General features: G+C 37.9%; 1 non-coding gene across 1 annotated transcript; it reads right to left on the bottom strand.

Moving 5' to 3' along the window:
- Nucleotides 1–15,193: 15,193 nt before the first annotated feature.
- LOC141625400 (small nucleolar RNA R71) lies at nucleotides 15,194–15,300 on the bottom strand. The gene has a single exon (XR_012535183.1). It is a non-coding gene; the product is annotated as a small nucleolar RNA R71 (small nucleolar RNA).
- Between the last annotated feature and the right edge of the window lie 2,929 nt (nucleotides 15,301–18,229).

Genomic DNA, 18,229 nt, shown 5'->3' with positions numbered 1-18,229 from the left:
TTCGCTTAATCAAAACAAATGCGATATAATTGGACACTTGTGATAGATTTTTTTGATCAAATTTTCTTTTTTCTTATGGTAGAGCTAACCATTTTTATTCTTTGCTAACATTTATTTTGAACCAATTACGTATTATTCTGTTCCTCGTGGTGATGGACTATATACATACTTTGCGTTACAATGTCTAATTGCTTAATATTTATTCTGAACCAATAGCTATTTATTATATTAATCAAGTTTATAATTTTTTTTTTAAAAAAAGAACTTGAGATCAACTCCTAACAATAGGCTCAAAAGCAAGTAAAGATTGCCAGAATAAAACATCAAAAACAAATCAATTTGACATGAGGACGGTTCGGAGATCATGAAAAATCTCATATTTAGGCTCTGTTTCCAAGAAATAAGCTTAAACTTATTTGACAAAAATTTCATTTATCTTAGTTTTTTGTAAGTATTTGGTAGATAAATTATTTACCAAAATAGGAGTAACATATGAGAAAGCTATCAATTTTTTTAACCTTTCTATTTATAATATTAAATATGGAGTATGTATTATGTCATTTTTACCAAAACATCAGCTATCTTTTGGTTAATTAGTAAAATATATACTTACATCAAAAATTCAAAAAATCATTTTACTTTAAAAACTTTCAAAGCCTGCATAATCTTTGATCATCTATCTCAAATTTTACCCTCATATACACAGTGGGGATCTTCTATCCCATATGGTGTCCCATCTTCTATCTTATGCTACTACTTGCTTGACACATCAACATATGAAATAATAAATATATCATATATGTGGTTTTTATGTCTATGTGTGAAAAGGAGAGAGTATGGGAAAGGAGATGGGACACCAAAATGGGACAAAAGATCCTCACCAATGAATAACAATGAACTTAGGATATATAAGTAAATATAAATTTAGTGTATAAAATAGAATTTTACTTAGTATGTAAAACCAATACTAAAACACAAAGATACATGGTTGAGTAAATACTACTTAGTGCACAAGCAAGATTGTTTAAATTAAAACATAATGCGCGTTTTTTTGATTTAATTAATTAATGACCATAATATATGTACACTCTTGAAGCCTTTACTAATTAGTAATAAAAATTATTGACTATTTCAAACTTACTCTTATTTGAAATCTAGGCTAATGGGTGAGTTTAGAAATGATCAACAATTTATCATATGAATAATACTCCGAGTTGCTCCATTGTTACAAAAAGCTTTAAGGTGTCCAAACTGTCAAATTCTTCTTCAATTCTTTACGGTTTCATTTCTCCACCTAATGATCTCAACATTATTATGGAGAGTAAATTGATGAAACAAAAATAATAACACATATAAATCGATGTATTGTTCTATATGCATTGATTACTTGAATGTATATGGAGACATTTACAATTTATATACACACCCCAATGATTATTTAGTGACTATATTTTTATGGAACCGTAGTTTATACTCTGTGTAACTACGTAAGATTACATTACATCATATTAACATGACACTTTAATCAAATAAATTCATTATTTATCCGTCAGCTTCTTAAATTTATTTTAATGCTAGAATAAAAACTACAAATGTATGATACCATAAGTGGGGCAAAAATAAAAATGATAACTTGAACTATTACAAATGTCCATTATTTATTTGATAATTTTAATCTACTTATATTAAGACAATTTATTAAGATTTGTTTTCAATATTAAGAATTCTACTTTTCTTAGGATAATTTTATTTATTAATTTTTTTTTTCGAAATCTACACTTGTTAGGATTTCAATTTATTAAATTTGTTATTTTATTTATCAATTTTTTTTTTCAAAATCTACTCTTGTTAGGATTTTTAAAAAAGTTGGACTATCAATTTTTTTTCGAAATCTACTCTTGTTAGGATTTCTAAAAAAGTTGGACTCTCTAATATCGCTTGAAAAGTTTCTGCTTTATATATATGTATTGATTCATAATTGAAAATTGTGTAGGTCTCGTGAGAGACGGTCTCTTAATAAGCTTTATTGAGAAACCATTGTACAATATTAAGAAAAAGTGGTACTAAAGGTAATAAAATTGGTACAAATCATGATTAATGATAACATGGGTACGTTTATTATGTAAATAAGTACGAAATTACTATGTTACTCAACAACAAAAGGGGTACGGAAATACAAATAAAGGGGACGAAAGATTAGTCTTTCAATAACTTAGTGAGAGACTGTCTCTCCCAAGTTTTAGTGTTGAAAATTATGAAGGAGATTGAAGAAAGTTAAAAATTTAACAATAGAGAAGGTGAAGAAGGAGAGGTTGATGAAGGGTAAAAAAATGGAAATTTTGTTGCAAAAAGTACTGTAATAAGTAAAATGTGTACTGCGAAAATAAATTACGTTTTCTTTTTATCGTTTATATTATAATAATTGTCTATCCGTACTTAATTACAAGTGTCCACACCTCTCAATTATATACGAAACTGTTTGAAGAGTTAAGAATGATTAACACCTAAGAGGGGGAGGGGGTGAATTAGGTGTACCTTTTAAAATTTTTATTCTTAACTTGGTTAATTAATTAACTTAAGCTAAGAATATTAAAGTACAAGACTTGAGAAACTTAATTGAATGTAAGTTCACAAAAAGGTACAGCAGTTCTATGTCACAGTATAGGTGACCGTGACACAGAACTTGATTAGGTACATGCGAGAAATAGCAAAGTGGAAGAACATAAAAGTAAATGAACAAACAAACGACATTTTAAAAATTGGTTCAGCCTCTACTCCGAGGCCTACGTCCAACCGTTATTTTATTGCTTGTTTAGAAATTTACTCAAACTTACTAAACCTCTTACAATGAAAATAACTCGCCAACCTACTCCGGTTGCACTCAAACTTAAAGCTACTCCGCTTCAAGAGTTTATGGGTTCTATCTCAAGGTGTTACAGAATCTTGAATCTCAAGAGTTCACTAAATGAACATGGAGATCACAATGAAGATCTAACACGAGAATCATGGAACAAACTCATTATGTCACAGTACAGCGAACTGATACTTGGAGGTTTTACAGTTTTTTCGAAAACAATTTGAAGACTTTAAAATCAGAAAAACGTTTTGCAAACACTTGAGGAACAAAACTTTAAATGCACAAATGATTTGCAAGTTTTTTACAATAAATGCTTTGGAAGTCTTAAGAAATAAATGTGCCTAAGACACTCTATTTATAGTAGATTTAGTCTTAGGTAGGTACAACTTAGAAAAATTAAATCCAATATTAAAATGATAGCCTTGAGTGATGGTAAGTGTTAGACTATAGGCTTAGGGCTTAAGAAATCAGAAAACTTAAGCTACTACACTCAACATGTGACATTTTACCAAAATGGCAAAAAGCTTTTCTTACTTTAGAAGTTTGACAAGTCTTCTTTGTCATTTTAGTAAAAGGTGTTTGCACAAATCTAGAGGCTTAGTCAAGTGGGCTTGTGACTTCAAAATTTCAGATTATTTTCAACCTTTTGAAAAATTCAAATGTTTAAGGTTTAAAGTTTGCAAAGTTTTGACACTTAAAACATTTTGGTCGAAATTCCTCCTACGTATGATAGTACCAGAAACCACAGTACAGCGTACTATTGCATGGTTTTGCCATTACTTGACTTACCTGAGAATGTTGCACTTACTCTTACATTTTTCGACTAAGGCTTAGAAAACACCATTGTCTTGACTTCCTTGATTAGCTTGATCATCTTGAATCATTGTTGAAAGTCCATTTGATTGCTTCAATCACTAATCATTTCAACTAAGAGCAAAAATTCAAATAACAAAGGAACTTGGCATCATCAACACAATGTGTTCTAACAAATTCCCCCTTTGATGATGACAAGTCCAAACATGTGTGATATTCCCCCTTAGCCCATGTTTAGTCGGTCTTTGGTCATTTCAACATAAACATAATTTATAAACATGATCAAGGTAGTCGAAAGGTGCAACATACTATGCTAAGGTAAAACTTCTAATCATGGAAGCTAAGACATAGTCACGGTGAACGTTGGCCGAAGAGTTAAAAGATCACACATGGCATAATTAAACTACTTCCCCCTCTTGACATCGTCAAAGGAGGATAAAACATGTCCAAAGTTTAGCAACACGATTTAAAAATACGCATAAATTGTTCAAGCAAACCAAACACACAAGCAACCAAAGAGTGCAAAAGAGTCGTAAAATAACAAAGAGCCAAGGTTCAAGGAAGAGATAAACGGTTAGAAGGGCATGTGCTCAAGTGGAGGAGTTTGGCTTCGTAGCATCAAGGCGTTCAAGTAAGTCTTCATTCATAGTACGAAGATCACCCAGCTCATCCCGTAACTTGCCTTGTTCTTTGACCAAGCGATTAACAACTCCAAGAAGTTCATCCAATTTTGCTAACACCACACCCAATTCAACAGTAGACCCCGTTGTGGCACCACTTCCCGACTGATTTTTCTTTTCTAATTTCCCATCCTTAATCTCCAAATTCATCCGAGAAAGGAGGCCGGGTGTCATCTCATCACTCAATTTCTCAATTGCAGGACTTCCCTTTAACACTAACCCTTCCTTCATAAAAATGATGGAGAGCCACATACCATACGGCACCACGGCATTTTTGTCGAAATTGCCGTTTTGAAATTCGGTGGACATCTCATGAATTCGGTGAAACATAAGGCAAGGGAGATTAATGGGTTTGTGTTTGACAATGTGATGGATAAGGAGCATATCAAGAAGAGAGCATCTCCCACGGTTATTGTTGCTAGGGACGAGATTGCGAAAGACAAGGTTAAAGATAAACCTAATGGGTGCGGATAATTCAAGGGCATAAATGTTGGTTGGTCCATTGTTATCATGAGGTCGAAGAACCTTCATGACTTGGGTGGATGTGACCTCATCAATTTCTCCCCAGTCACGTTTGGGAAAGGAGGTGAGTCCGACATTACAAACATCGAGATGGGCAGCAAGTTGGTCAAGTGTGAGGACGAAAGGTTTCTGATTTATGTAGGCGGAAAGGGTTCCCGATGCAACATTAACTTTGACAGTTGCATAGAATTGTATGATTTCGGACAAGTACATAGGGTTATACTTGTCCAACAAATTCACCCAACCTTGTGCATACATAGCTTCTTTGAAGTATTTGAAAGCAAGAGAGGTGTCATACCAAGATTTTTTATAACGCCTTCCACTGTGGAAGCAACAGATCAGCATACCGTGGCATAGCTTGAGAGTCTCATCCGGAAGATCGATAGAATTGAGATGGTTAAGGACGTCATTTTTGAATGAATCACCAAAAGGAGCAATGACTAGATCCATGCAAGTATTGAGTGGAGCCTTCTCCTCAAGAATCTCATCTTCATTCACACTAGACATCTCTTGATGATATCGAGCCCTTTTAGTTGCCTTGGTTTTGGAACCGTATCCTTTATTCCTTTGTGTAGCCTTGGGTTTTGGTGGGGTGGCTTCCGGTGTTTCATCATCATCATCACCGAAGATTTCAACCATCTTTCGCTTAGACCGGATTCTTGATGCGGGTTGTGAGAATAGTGGGTCAAGCCCATCATCAAACACCTTCTCGGCATCACCATGATCCTCAAGATTGATTACTTCTTCAACATGCATGGTCTTCTTTGGGTCTTCATCGTTTTTCTCAATGCCAAGACCGATTTCCTCTGCAACAGTAGGGGTGTTTGTTGCATCCGGCTTATCCGGTTCATCATCCTCCAATTGCTCATTCACTAAGTCTTTCAAAAGCACATCACCATCATTCTTTTCCGCACTAACATCAACATTATTTTCTTTCTTGTTCTTATTATTTTTACCACCTTTCTCCTTCTCTTTCGAAACTTTCTTTCTTCCTTTTGATTTTTTCGGACTTTCTTTTGAATCTCCCTCATTTTCTTTTGATTTTTCTTCATTTTCTCCCTCTGATTTTTCCTCACAATCCTTTGATTTCTCATTATCTCCCTCTGATTTTTCATTATTCTCTTTTGGATTGTCACCTTCGAGTTCCTCTTCTCTCATATCACTTGATTGGACTTCCTGTTCACTTGACTTCATAACATCACTCACTTTTTCAATTTCTTCATCTTTCTCTGTCCCCTTAGAACCGGAGTTCTCTTCATCGGTGTCAAAGTCCACCTCAGCATCTAATTGTAAAGAAATGGGAGGATTCCTACCTCGACCTCCTCTGCCACGACCACCGCCTCTTTTGGCGGTTGTCTTCTTTCGTGCAACGGTTGATTTGATAGTGGCAGGGATGGTCTCATTTGTTTTGGCAGCGGTTTTGGGAGGCATTTTCTTTTTGGCAATATATTTTGGGTTAAATGTATTTCTGAGTTGGAGAACCTCTTTTGAGAACCTTTGTTTTGGGGACATTTTAAGAGAATGGAAAGGGAAAAGGTGTTGACGGTTTGGGAATTTGAAAAAGGTGAGGGTTGGTTATTGTTTAGTGGGTAATAGGGAGTCTTAGTGTGGGAACATGGAGGTAAATGAGGGTTTGGTGTAGTTAACAAGGTGAGTGGACGGTTGAGTGTTGAGAGTTTAAGACTGGGTAGTAGGCTTTTTAGGTGATTTGACATAAAGTAGTTTTGGTGGCTCAAAGCTATTAACTCAAATGCACAAGGAATTTTGATGTTCATTTTTCTCGACCCATTTGCATGCATTAGACGGATTAGCTTAATTTGTTAACACATAGTTCCATCTTCTAGTCAATCATTGAGGAAAATAATTTATTTTAGCTACATGTCACCTAGTAAACCAATTTCCGACCGAAATCTTTCGAATTGTTCTCTTTCCAACGGTTTTATGAAAATGTCCGCAATTTGATTTTCCGTTTTACAAAAGCTTAGACATATATTACCTTTTTCAACTTGATCACGTAAAAAATGATGTCGTATGTCGATGTGTTTAGTTTGTGAGTGTTGTATAGGATTCTTTGATATATTAATCGCACTAGTGTTGTCACAAAATATAGGGGTAGTCTCGAAAATAAGGCCATAATCATGCAATTGTTAACGTACCCAAAGAATTTGTGCACAACATAGAGCGGCACTCACATATTCACTTTCGTCCGTGGACAATGCAACGGTGTTTGCTTCTTAGAAGCCCATGAAATGAGACACGGTCCTAGAAATGTAGCAATGCCGAAGTGCTTTTCCTATCCAATGTATCATCGGCATAGTCCGCATCCGAAAAACCTACAAGATCAAGTTCGTAGTGAGTTGGGTACCAAAGATATAGCCCTTGTGTTCCAATCAAATACTTAAAAATTCGTTTGACGGCTTTGAAATGTGATTCCTTAGGATTTGCTTGGAAACGGGCACAAGCACACACACTAAATTGTATGTTGGGTCGACTAGCGGTTAAGTAGAGTAAGGAACCGATCATACCTCGATACATCTTTTCACTAATGCTCTTGTCATTTTCGTCCTTGTCAAGCTTGACTTTAGGCACCATTGGTGTAGGCATAGGATTAGAATTAGTCAACCCAAACTTATTTAGCATTTATTTTAAGTACTTTTGTTGATGAATCATTGTTCCATTTTCACATTGTTTGATTTGAAGAACAAGAAAAAATCCAAGTTCTCCCATCATACTCATTTCAAATTCGGAAGTCATTAAATCAGAAAAGTACTTATAAAGAACATTGTTAGTTGCTCCAAAAATAATGTCATCGACATATACTTGCACAAGCAACAGTTCATCTCCTTGTGACTTGATAAACAACGTTTTATCCACGGACTCACGTAAGAAACCATTTTCCAATAGAAACTTTGAAAGTCTATCATACCAAGCCCTAGGAGCCTGTTTTAAACCATAAAGTGTTTTATCAAGTTTAAAAACGTGGTTGGACACTCGTTGTTTATAAAGCCCGGAGGTTGTTCAACAAACACTTCTTCATCAAGGTATCCATTTAAAAATGCAGTTTTGACATCCATTTCAAAAAGCTTTATACCTTGAAAAGACGCAAAAGCTACAAGCATTCGTATGGCTTCAAGCCTAGCTACCGGTGCAAAGGTTTCATCATAATCAATTCCTTCTTATTGGTTAAAACCTTGCACCACTAGTCTAGCTTTATTCCTTACGATTTCTCCAACATCATCTAGCTTATTGCGAAAGACCCACCGTGTACCAATTACAGTACGTTGGGAGGGCCTAGGGACAAGATGTCATACCTTGTTCCTTTCGAATTGCTTCAATTCCTCTTGCATTGCTATCATCCAGCATTCATCAGTCAAGGCTACTGTGACATGGTCTGGTTCAATTTGCGAGATGAAAGCATTGTGTGCACAGAAATTTTGGAGCGATGATCTGGTTTTTATTCCAGAGGTTAGGTCACTGGTTAGATTTGATAAAGGATGTGAGCTTTGGTGTTTCCATTTTTTGGGAACAAGTGGGTTAGAGGATTCGGTTTGTTCGTCTGCAACAGTAGAGGGGACTGTTACATGAGGATTGTTTGAAGGAGGTGATTGTGGTTCGTTTATGTTTAGATTGGGTTGTTCTTCACCATCCTTGTTTCCCCTGGATGAGGTAGCATCATCTTGTGTAGGAGGATGATTAGTTCCCCCTGAATTTTGGACATCCTCCTCATGCAACAATGGCTCCAACTGTTGATCAGCCTCTTCCACCACTTGATCCATATCATGTCGTGTCATACCAATCTCAAAATCGTCATCATATTCATCATCCTCATCATCAACCTGTGTGTTTGAGACAAAAACACTAGATTCGTCAAATATTACATGAACGCTTTCTTCCATTTTCATAGTCCTTTTGTTAAAAACTTTATAAGCATTACTATGATCGGAATAACCAACAAATACTCCTTCATCACTGCGAGCATCAAATTTGTCAAGGTTGTCTTTTCCATTATTGTGCACAAAGCATTTACTACCAAAGCATTTTAAATGTGAAAGATTAGATTTTCTTCCTCGTAGTAGTTCATAAGGAGTTTTCTCAATGATTTTTCTAATCATAACACGGTTGTAAATATAACAAGAAGTGCTTACGGCTTCAGCCCAAAAATTCTTAGGAACTTTAGAGCTAATGAGCATGGTCCTAGCCATATTTTCAAGAGTTCGATTCATTCGTTCCACAACCCCATTTTGTTGTGGGGTTCTTGCGGCCGAAAAGTTATGACTAGCACCATTCTCATTACAATAAGACTCAAATGACAAGTTCTCAAACTCGGTTCCATGGTCGGATCTCAATGAGACAAGTTTATAGCCAAATTTGTTTTGAACCTTTTTGACCCAAATTAAGAACTCATCAAATGTTTGATCCTTAGAACTTAAGAAGAGAAGCCAAATAAATCTTGTGAAGTCATCTACAATGACACAAATATAACGACTTCCACCTCTACTCACAACTCGCGTGGGACCACATAAATCAATATGAATGAGTTCAAGAGGTAAGGAAGTGCTAACAACCTTTTTGGATTTAAAAGAGCATTTAACTTGTTTTCCTTTAACACAATCATCACAAAGTGATTTAAATTCAAACTTAATGTTAGGAATGCCGTCAACTAGATCAAGTCTCTTCAGGGTGTTAAGTGTCTTAGCATTTACATGACCAAGTCGTTTGTGCCAAAGCCAAGGGTCATTCTTTTGAACACTCATGCATGATAGTGATTGACCCGACAATGAATATAATTTAGTCATATAGACATCTTTGACACGTTTACCTTCAAGTATAAGTTCTCTAGTTTTTCCATTGATGATTCTACATTCACTAGCAAGAAATTCAACAATATTACCTCGATCACATAGTTGTGAAATGCTCAAGAGATTGTGTTTCAAATCTTTGACAAGCAACACTTTGTCCACGCATAATGACTTTGACTTACCAACTTTTCCAATACCAATGATTTCACCTTTCTTGGTGTCGCCAAAAGTCACCATGCCACCATCGTAGGCTTCTAGCGAGAGGAATTGGTTTTCATCTCCCGTCATGTGACGAGAGCATCCACTGTCTAAGTACCAATTGCTACTGCCCCTCACTAATGCCTATAAGAAATCAAACATTTAGTTTAGGAACCCAAACAAGTTTAGGCTCCTTCTTGACAACGACCTTTTTGACCTCCTCTTTCTTGATCCACACTTGTTTAGCCTTTTTAGTGTTTCTTTCTAAGTCACGGACTCTTTTTTCACAATCATTAAACTCATGACCTGTTTTGCCACAATAGTTACAGATGATGTACTCAGGAAGACCAGCATACTTTCTTCTTCGAAAGTCAGTTTGGCTTGGGTCCTGGTTTCGAGTACAACAGTGTGTGCTACTGTTGCATTTGAAACCAAGTCCAGCTTTCTTTGCAAACTTTTCATATTCTTGTGATTGTTTCAAGAGAGATTCCAAAACATTCTGACTTTCTTCCCATTTTAAATAAAACATCTTTGCCTCATCTAGCTCTTTAGTCAGTGTTTCGATTTTAGCAAGATGATTTAGATTTAATTTACCTAAATTGTCGAAAGCTTGTTTTGCAAGTCTTGCTTCATCACTAAGTAAATCCCAATTTGTTCCAATTGTTTATTATCCCTTTGACACAGTGAGAGGTCAGCTAGAAGAGAGTCATGTTCCTTAGTTAAGGAAGACACTAATTTAGTGAGAGTATCTATTTCTTTTCTTGACTCGGATGCCACGGTAGAGACTTCTGTGGCATGAATCTGTTCAGCTCTTTTTAACATCTCAATTTGAGCAAGAAGGTCATCATTTGATTTTTGATCTCGTTCTAAGGCGCTTTTGATATGACTAGACTCATCATTCAACATTTCAGCAATTTTAATGAGATCGTCTTTTTCATTGTTGCAAGTAGCTAAGTCAATCAAAAGTGGGTCACGTTCTTGAGTTAGTGACGACACATTTCCTTTAGAACTGGATGCAACAGTGCAAGGATCTGTTGCACTTGTTTCATCGATCTTGTTAGCTAAAAACAAATTTTGTTTTCGAAGCTTCTTAATTTCTTTCTCAAGACTCAACATGGAACTAGGTTGATCATTCTCATTTAGACTTTTTTTTAAGATGACATTTTCCTCAGCTATGTCCTCAATTTCGATTTGCATAGCTTCCAACTTATTAGTTTGGACACGACATTTATCAATAAATTGATCTAGGAGGAGACAAACTTTGTCTTTAGAGAAAGATCGAACCTTTTTCTTGAGCTTAATTACCTCATGGTCTGAATCAGAGTCTGAGTCCACGGAGTGAGCTATAAGACACTTGATGTCTTCTTTCTTTGATGATTTGGAAGCACTTTTTGAAGAACTAGACGAGATGCTAAGTTTGGCGTCTAATTCATCCTCAAGGACATCGTCCTCTTCAGAATCAGACATGCCCCAAATAGCAGTCATTACTTTGTTTTTGTAATCACGTTTTGCAAAGTCACATTTTTCCTTAGATTTGATATCGTTCCACTTTGGGCATTCTTTGATTTGGTGACCTTTGTCACCACATTTAAAGCAACCAACAGTGGAGTTAGATCTTCTCTTAGGAAAACGGCGTTTACTAGAGTTGTTGCTATACCTTTGAGAGTTTCGACCATTTATCATGCCAACAATATTTTTAGTGAACATTGCAAACTCATCATCTTCATCCTCCTCATCACTTGAGAGAGCATTAAGAGCGAGTCCTTTCCCTTTAGAGCTTTCACTAGCACGCTTCATGAGAGTTAACTCATGAGCCATAAGTGAGCCCATAAGTTCATCAAGGGTGAGCAAAGAAAGGTCCTTAGCTTCCTCAATAGCCGTAAACTTCGGTAGCCACTTTTCAGTTAGGCTACGAAGGATTTTACGGACTAAATCCTCGGATTGAAAACTCCTACCTAAACTCTTAAGGTCAGTGACAATACTAGAAAAATGTGAAGACAAACTATTAATTGACTCATCTCGTTCCATATTGAACATCTCATATTGTTGCAAGAGAAGATCAATACGGTATTTCTTGACTTGTGACGTTCCCTCATAAGCAAGGCTTAGGGTGTCCCAAATCTCTTTGGCCGAAGCACATCCAGATATACGATTAATCTCTTGGTCACCGATCCCATATTGAAGAATGGACATGGCCTTAGAGTTTTTCTCGATTTTCTTATAGTCGGCCTCAACATACTTATCCTCACTTTTCAAGGTACTAGTGCCATCAGCATTAGTCACTTCGATTTTGAGGGGACCCTTTTGAATTATTAACCAACATTCATAGTCCGCACTTTTGACATAGTGCTCCATGCGATGTTTCCACCAGGCATAATTTTCTCCCTTGAAAATGGGATACTTAGTGTGTTTTATCGTCCATAACTATAGGATCAACTCTTTGAATTTAACCAATATCAAGAGCACGAGGCTCTGATACCAATTGAAGAGTTAAGAACGATTAACACCTAAGAGGGGGAGGGGGTGAATTAGGTGTACCTTTTAAAACTTTTATCCTTAACTTGGTTAATTAATTAACTTAAGCTAAGAATATTGAAGTACAAGACTTGAGAAACTTAATTGAATGTAAGTTCACAAGAAGGTACAGCAGTTCTATGTCACAATATAGGTGACTGTGACACAGAACTTGATTAGGTACATGCGAGAAATAGCAAAGTGAAAGAACGTAAAAGTAAATGAACAAACAAACGACATTTTAAAAATTGGTTCAGCCTCTACTCCGAGGCCTACGTCCAACCGTTATTTTATTGATTGTTTAAAAATTTACTTAAACTTACTAAACCCCTTACAATGAAAATAATTCGCCAACCTACTCCGGTTGCACTCAAACTTAAAGTTACTCCGTTTCAAGAGTTTATGGGTTCTATCTCAAGGTGTTACAGAATCTTGAATCTCAAGAGTTCACTAAATGAACATGGAGATCACAATGAAGATCTAACACGAGAATCATGGAACAAACTCATTATGTCACAGAACAGCGAACTTGATGCGTGTCTAATATATGATGTTTTGCACCTCATTTCACACGCATTTCAGAGCTCAATTGAGTAGTTTATGCTACTATTTCCCTTATTTCGTGTATTTCTTCCTCTTCGTGTAATTTTGTAGGAATGTGAAGAATTCGGTGGAAAATGGACCAAATCTGTCCCGGAGCGCTTAGCATAGGATTGGACATATGGAGAATGCTCGAGGAACAAACTTGGCGCGCATTTAGGAGCTTGAAAGACAAATTTGGAAGCAAACTATCAGCTATATCAGTCGACCGACTGTGCCTAGTGGTCGGTCGACCACATCAGTAGCAGTCCCAGTTGCAGAACGTGAAAAGTAGCATGCAGGAGCCCGATAGTTGGTCGGTCAACCACTCGTTGTGGTAGGTCGACTTCCTCTTAAATCTGACGGAAATTAAAAGATTAGTAAAAGCCCATTGTAATTAGGTTTTTAGATATAGGTTACGTGAAACTCTTTATAACGTAACCTCATATCCCGTATTCATCATTCAGTTCCCATTAGGTTATCATTAGCTTACAAATAATTATTCAATACGTTAGATTGTTCTTCATACTTTATTTCTCAATAAAGCTTTGCTTCGGATCTTCTTCTGCTTTGCTATTTCGGTATTATTCCCTTTTAATTTACAGTTCACTTTATTTGCCCTTTTAGTTTAGAATTGCTAGTGTAGATATCCCAAAACCGTCATTAACGTTTTATGCAATTTAATTGTTCTTCTAGTTTAATTATGAATTCTATTCCTTTAATCGCAAATTACATTGTTGTTATCGTTATTATTATGTCTAGCTAAATCACCATTGCTAGGATGTAGGCGAACTTAGCGTAGATGGCACTAGAATAGGCTACCCTCGGATTAGGGCTTGGTCGACCGACTGGCTTATCTGGTCGGTCGACTGAGTCGGTTGGTCGATCGACTGGGGTAGCTGGTCGATCGACCACCTTCGTGTCTGATTTGCTTCGTTTGAGTCGTTAAGTGCAATATCTATCAATGAGACCTAGCGGAGACTTGTTAGATGCTTAGTTTTAACCAACCCGTAGATCGAAAGATAGGGAAGGATTTAGATTAACGAATTAAGACGGCTAAATTAAGATAATGTAATTTAGGCATTAGGATCACTAGTCAAGAACGAAAGTTAGTATTTGTGATACCTAGGGACTAATAGCATAGACCGAGAAGGGCTATTAGTTGACTTGGACCGAGAGGACTTGTCATACCCATCACCCACGACTGTATTTCGAGACCTACCTAGACTTTTGTGTCATCGTAGCTATAGTGACCCGATCATCCTAGCTCCTTTCTATTATTTGTTTACATCATCTTATTATTTGCTTATTTTTTACTTATTTATTTCATTTGCATTTAGACTTAGACAAAATCCAAACTCCCTCAAATTGTTACCCTAAATAACTAGAATATTAAACAATAGAAACTCCCCCGCCTCTCTGTGGTTCGACCCTGTTACCACTAACTTCTGTTAGTTTTAATAGGTATTATAAATATTATTTTTGGTGCACACAACGACAGGCATCAAATTTTGGCGCCGTTGCCGGGGAGGCAGCGCTAGTTTTTATTGTTTTATTGTTTTATTGTTTTAGTCTTTTTCTTAGTTTAAGGAGCTTTTGTTCCTTAAACTTTTCTCATTGTTTTTGTGTAGTTTTATCTTATGCGCAGGTCTCAACAAGGCGAATTATTTCCCCTTGATCTCGAGCTTAAGAGGACTTTGCGCGTGAAGAGGAGATTATTTCAAGAACAACAGTCAGAGGAAGAGCCTAGTTCTCGGACAAGTTTCTACGAGAACGAGTTGTTTGAAGAAAACCCACCACCATCTCCAGTTTCTTCCACAGAGACCGTCACTTCTCCAAATTATCTAGAGATGGCTGAAGAAGCAAGTATAGCCAGTCACTCCAAGCCAACAGCCGAGAATCTCTATAAGGGATTCGCATTACCAGGGACGGATAGAAAATTCGAGCCAAAACCATCTTATATTAACTTGGTTGAGAGAAACCAATTTGGGGGAGCTGCAAATGAAGATGCAGCTAAACATATGGAGACATTCATTGACTACTGCTGCTCCATACCCCCACCAGCAGGTGTGACCCAGGACCAGGTAAAGGAGACGATGTTTATATTCTCACTCTGTGATGCTGCTAGGGAGTGGTACCGAGACCTGGACCGAGCTGCTAATTGGATTACCGATTGGAATTCGCTGGCCCTAGTATTCTACAAGAAATATTTCTCTGCCTCGAAGACCAATGTCATTAGAGCTCAGATCACGAGCTTTAAACAGGGTCCTGATGAGAATTTTCATGAGGCATGGGTCCGTTTCAAGAAGTTGGTGCGAACTATTCCGCACCATGGGTTCAAGCAATGGAGCCTGTGCAATCAGTTTTATAATGGGCTTTATGACGATCAGAGGGCTATCCTAGATGCTGCAGCTAATGGCAGATTCCAGGAGAATGTTGGAGAAACTAAGGGGTGGAAAATCATTGATGATATGGCCACCCATAAAGTTGAGCATGGAAATTCCAGGGGAAATCAAAGGAGAGCCGCTGAATCCCCTTCTGTAGCTGCATTAGAAGCTCTCACGGCCAGATTTGATAAGTACGAGTTGGGAGGAGCTTCAAAAGGAGGGATCTATCAAGTGAATGCTGTGTCAGACGGTCCTTTCGTCTGCAAGAGATGTGAAGGAGAAGGACATGTTGCAGATTTCTGCAGCAGCCCCTATGAGGCTTATGCTGCTTTTCAACATTATAAGCAGACAAAGACTTATTTTGAGCCGAATGTCCATCCAAACTTGAGGTGGAGTAGCCAAAACGTCCAAAATCCGACTCCACCTCCACAGCAGCAGCAGCAGCAGCAGCAAAGTTATGTGCCCCCTCATAAGCAACAACAGTTTCAAAAGCCTCCCTATGTGCCTCAGCAGCAGTAATTTCAAAGTTCTGACATTTCTGAGTTGAAAAACATGGTTCAAAATCTGTCGGGTTTGCTGCAAAAGGAGTCTCAAGCTAGAGAGACTTCTACAAAAATGTTGGAGAGCCAAATTGCTCAACTGGCTAGCAAGAGTGAAACTCGAGCTCCTGGGCAACTACCATCGCAGCCGGACCAAAAGAAGGAGACCCTTAATGCTATTACTACCAGGAGTGGGTCTACACTTGAGGGTCCTACAGTTGAAAAAGCTAAAGGAAAGAAAAAGGCTGCTGAAAAGGGGAAGAAACAGAAGACGTATAGCAGTGGAAGCAGTCGACCGACCGCATCACCCAGTCGGTCGACCATTGATGTTGTTCCAGAAGACTTCCTGATGCTTCTGACAATTCGGGTAAAATTGTCCCTGGTCGATCGACCGAGGAGGGTGGTCGACCGACCACCAGTGCTGCTGACGCTGAGCCTTATCGCCTATCTATGCCTGATAACTTGCGTGAATTCTTGTTCCAAGGCGATTCAACTCCGGGATTTTTGAGAAGAGCTCCAACTACGGATGGTACTATTCGCGTCCCATATCCGGAGAGGCTAATTCCGACCAAAGAACAGGTATCTTTCGATAAATTCAAAGATGTGATTCGTAGTTTAAATGTTCAGGTACCTTTCCTTGAGTTGGTCAATCAAGTGTCCGCTTACATGAAATTCATGAAGCAGCTTTTAACTAAAAAGCGATCACTTGAGCCTGTCCAGTCCGTGGCTTTTACTGAGGAGTCTAGCTCCTATATTACCCAGACTGCCCCCCGGAAATTAGCTGATCCGGGTAGTTTCTCTGTCCCATGTTCTATTGGCACCTTTCCCATAGAGAAAGCCTTATGTGATTTGGGGGCTAGCATTAGTGTCATGCCCTTAAGTCTAGCGAAGAAATTAGGTTTGACCAAATTTGCCGTGACCAACATGACTGTTCAGATGGCTGATCGCTCTGCGGTCCAGCCTATAGGGGTCCTAGAGGACATTCCTGTCCAAATAGGAAAATTCTTTTTCCCTGTTGACTTTGTTGTCCTAGACATGCCCGAGGACGATCATATACCTATCATTCTAGGGAGACCATTTTTGCACACTGCTGGTGCAATAATTGATGTTGGGGAGCGGAACTTGACCTAGGGTGGACAAACAGTCCATTGTTTTTGCTCAAACCGCTAGAAAGAAGGATCCCATGTGGGCTGTTACATGCAATGCTATTTATGCTAAACCGTCTTATGTGGTCATTTCTGATATTCCTACTTTATTTCCTGTACCCATTATTCCTGCTGTTGTGACACCTCCGCCCCAGATTGGGAGCAAATTGGAGGACGATTTGTCTGTTTCATCTATTTCAAGAGCTGGTTTGGGGAAGGATGAGCTGCCAGTTACTCCGGTTGAGCCTATTGTTCAGCGCGGCGGTCTTGGATGCTTGAGCTATGGGACTGACGAGGAGCCTGAAGAGGATGAGCCGGCCAAAGTTACAGTTTCTGAGTTGGAGCTTGAGGAGTCAAATGACAAGTGGGAGGATGCGTCATATGTAGACCCGTCGGACGATGTTGTGGATTGGAGTGCTGAGAAGATAACCACCGTGGAGGGTACTTCGTGTAGCCAGAAGCCATGGTCGGAGATTTTCCGCATTTTTCGCGGATAAACATTTTATTGCTTGAGTTTTTAAGACAATTTATCGCATTTAAGACTTTTTACTGTTTTTGGTTTGCGCGAGACTTCGCTTTGTTTGGTTTACTTTAGGATTTTTAAGACTATAGACTGTTTTTATTGGGTTTGCACGAATTTTGGGCGCGTAATATTGCGCATTTGCAGGTTTGTAGACCATGATAACTCAATCTATTGAGTTATTTCAAAGAAAAACAGGCTCTGTGTCAGGTACAGTGGTCGGTCGACCAGCCCCATCAGTCGGTCGACCACCAACGCTGCTATTCTTGACTTCGTTCTCTTCTACTTTAATTCCATGCACATTTTTCCCGCCCAAATTCTTTTATTTCCGAACAATGTTTGCTTTTATGTCTTTCAGGTATCTTATGGTAGCACTGCTGGCTACCGAAACCTCCTAGCTCGCGCTGGTTCGGGGAGGTTTCCGTTCGCACATGAAGTCTTGTGAGTTCCTGACATCTTTTTCTCTTATGTCTTATTTAGTTGTAGTTCTTTAAATGCAAATTCTCATTTCCTTTTTCGCTTCTTATACATGATTTCGCACAATGGGGACATTGTGTGATTTGGTTTGGGGAAAGGTTTTGCATTGCATAGCATTCATTTGATTTTGCATTCATGTTTAATTATTCTGTTTGCATTGTTATTTAATTTCTCTATATATACCAAAATACCAAAAAAA

Source organism: Silene latifolia, chromosome X (genome assembly GCF_048544455.1).
Source record: "Silene latifolia isolate original U9 population chromosome X, ASM4854445v1, whole genome shotgun sequence".
NCBI classification, from domain to species: Eukaryota; Viridiplantae; Streptophyta; class Magnoliopsida; order Caryophyllales; family Caryophyllaceae; genus Silene; species Silene latifolia.
This window is presented reverse-complemented; position numbering and strand designations above follow the sequence as displayed.